Genomic DNA, 3184 nt, shown 5'->3' with positions numbered 1-3184 from the left:
TCATTATGGGCTAGTGAATTTCAACAGTCAAAATCTTCACTAACTATGAGCTGATAAATTTTTTTTTTTCATAAAAACGGCTAAATTCTCTCAATGACCGGCTAAGTCTCTCCCCTATACTTAAAATCTTACATTGTCCCAATGTAAGAAAAAAAATGCAAAACAAAAATAAATAAAAAAACTAAGAATGAAAAAAAATACTCTCATTGGGTTGCCTCACAAGAAGCGCCTCTGTTTACAGTCATCGGCCCGACTATATGCTTCAGTTCCTGAAGGTGGGTCATATCTGGTTCCCTTGTCCACCTTCACCCATCTGAACAGTTTTTCAGTTATTTTCTGTCCATTCTTTCTCTCCTTGGACTTCTTGGATTTATTGCCCATCCCCGTTTCTTGACGATTTCTTCCTTTTTTCTTAGGAATTCCTTTTGCTCTATCTGGAAGAAGTTTTGTCTCAATTCTAGGTACCTGCAAATTAGAGATAAAAAATTCAGCAATAGAATTTTTAGCAGGTTGTGCAATAACTTCCTTCAACTTATCCTCATTCACATCTTCCGTGTGTTCTTGAGACAAGTGATGATTGATATAAATATTATTAACAACACTTTCACAGCCAGGAATTTTTAGGGTGTCAAAAATATGAAACTTAACAATCTCCCGATCAAACTCCATAGTGAGAGTGTCATTGTTAACATCTATGATAGACTTCGAAGTTTTCAAAAATGGTCTTCCTAGCAAAATTAGACTGTTCATATTATTATTTTTCATATCAAGCACATAGAAATAAACAGGAAAACCCAAATTACCAACTTGCACAAGAACATCATCTACCATACCTCTAGGATGAATAGTAGATCTATCAGCCATTTGGATAACAATTGCAGTTTCATTCAAAGACCCAAGATTTAAAGAAGCATAAACAGAGTATGGCATGACATTAATCGATGCTCCTAAATCTAACATGGTTGTATCAAGCTGAACGTCTCCTATTTCATAAGGAATCAAAAACATATCTGGATCCTTGCATTTTGTAGGTACCTTTCTTTGAATCACAACAGAAACCTGTTCTCCCAATTCAACTTTCTTACACCCCTTTAACTTTTGTTTTCTTTTCGCAGTACATAATTCTTTCAAACATTTAGCATAGCTAGGTACTTGTTTGATAGCATCTAACAAAGGGATATTTACCTCGTATCTACGAAAAGTTTCATACAACTTCTTAATTCCTTCATCATTCTTAGACGCTTTCAATGCTAAGGGAAAAAGGGCTACATGTTTATACTCAGAAAGGGGAGGAAACTTACCTCTTGGTGTGTCTTTTTGAACTATCTCACTTTCCTCTTCCTTAGATTCCTGCACATCTTCATTATGTACCGGTTCTTTCACCACTTCATCATGAACCTTCAACTCTCTTCCACTCCTCAAGGTCATCGCACTTACATTCTCTTTTGGATTCACCAATGTCTGTGATGGTAAGCTGCTAGAATTTAGTGCCTCCAACATGTTAACTGCGGTTGCCAACTGCCCCATATTAGTAGAAAGATCCTTAACATTTTTTTCTAAAGACTCACCAGGCTCTGGAATTTGAGGACGCTATGGTGGAGGATGATACGGTGCTCTGTAAGCTTGATTATGCGGTTGGTGTACTTGAGGGTTTTCGTATCTGAGATTGGGATGATCCTTCCAACCTGTATTGTATGTGTTGGAATAAGGATCATACTTCTGTTGTGGTGGTCCGGGAAATCCTCCAGCTGCATTGACTTGCTCAGCATATCCCTCTTGAAGAGTGGGACACATGTCAGTTGCATGTCCCCTTGCAGTGAAAATTCCACAACCCTTCACATTTTTTCCATTCCCTACAGCCATTTGACGCACAAGAGACATCAGATCAATCTAGTGTTGTTCAAGGGAAGAAACATTTACCTCGTTATTCCTTCTGGGTGCAGAATCACTTCTTCTGTTGGTGCCAAATTGCTGAGAGTTGGCAGTCATATTCTCCATTAGGTTCCTTGCTTGTAATGGAGTTTTGTCCACAAAAACTCCTCCACTGGCTGCATCTAGAATATTCCTATCATGAGACAATAAACCTTCATAGTAGTATTGGATTAATAAATTTTCACTTATCTGGTGCTGTGGACAGCTAGCACAAAACTTCTTGAACCGCTCCCAATACTCATGAAGTGAATCCCCTGCCAATTGCTGTATCCCATAGATCTCTTTTCTGATATTTGCTGCTCTTGAAGCTGGAAAGTACTTCTCTAAGAAGATCCTCTTCATCTCTGTCCAGGTGGTAATGGATCCAGGAGGTAAGTAGTATAGCCAATCCTTAGCAGCATTCTTTAAAGAAAAATGAAAGGCTCTCAGTTGGATCTGCTCCTCTGTCACTGCATCTGGTTTCATGCTTGTGCACACCACATGGAATTCCATTAAGTGCTTGTGCGGATCCTCACTTGCAAGGCCATGGAATGAAGGTAATAAGTGAATTAGCCCAGATTTTAACTCAAAAGTAGCATTAGCTTCTAAAGTAGGAAAAGTAATGCATAAAGGCTGATGGTTCAGATCGGGGGTTTCAATTTGTCTCAGACTCAGATTTGCGTTTTCAGCCATTGCTCCTCTAAAATCCTCAACCACGCGCTCGTCTTCTTCTTGTCTCCTACGAGCTTATCTCCTTCGTCTATGCAAAGTTCTTTCTATCTCCGGGTCGTATGGAAATTATTCTTCCGAAGAGTCACCTGAAAGCATGAACAAACCCGAGAAGCACTGGGAAAAGAATAAAAAAATAAAAGAAAAAACAAGAACACAAATAAATTAAACACCGATCCCCGTCAAAGGCGCCAAAATTTGGTAGCGCTAAGTCGTGTCATGCCCAAATTACCCAACTCAAATCAGATAACAAAATATGCAGTAGTGTGAGTAGGGATCGTTCCCACGAGGAAAGTGAAATTTAAATAGTGTTCTTAAAATACTGAAAATAATAAAAGGAGATTTTTTTGGATTTTATAAACTACTATGCAAGAATTAAAATAAGAAAGATCAATACACTAACGAAACTTGGTATCGATCGACTACACCCTTGAAATTATTCATTCAATCATCGATTCCATAAAAATAATTAATTCACATTGAATATTCATTATTGGAAATTTAATTCATGTTTCACCTTAATTTTAGTTAACTAGACACCAGC

The sequence above is a fragment of the Henckelia pumila genome, chromosome 2, assembly GCF_033568475.1.
Source record: "Henckelia pumila isolate YLH828 chromosome 2, ASM3356847v2, whole genome shotgun sequence".
In the NCBI taxonomy this organism is placed as follows: Eukaryota; Viridiplantae; Streptophyta; class Magnoliopsida; order Lamiales; family Gesneriaceae; genus Henckelia; species Henckelia pumila.
This window is presented reverse-complemented; position numbering follows the sequence as displayed.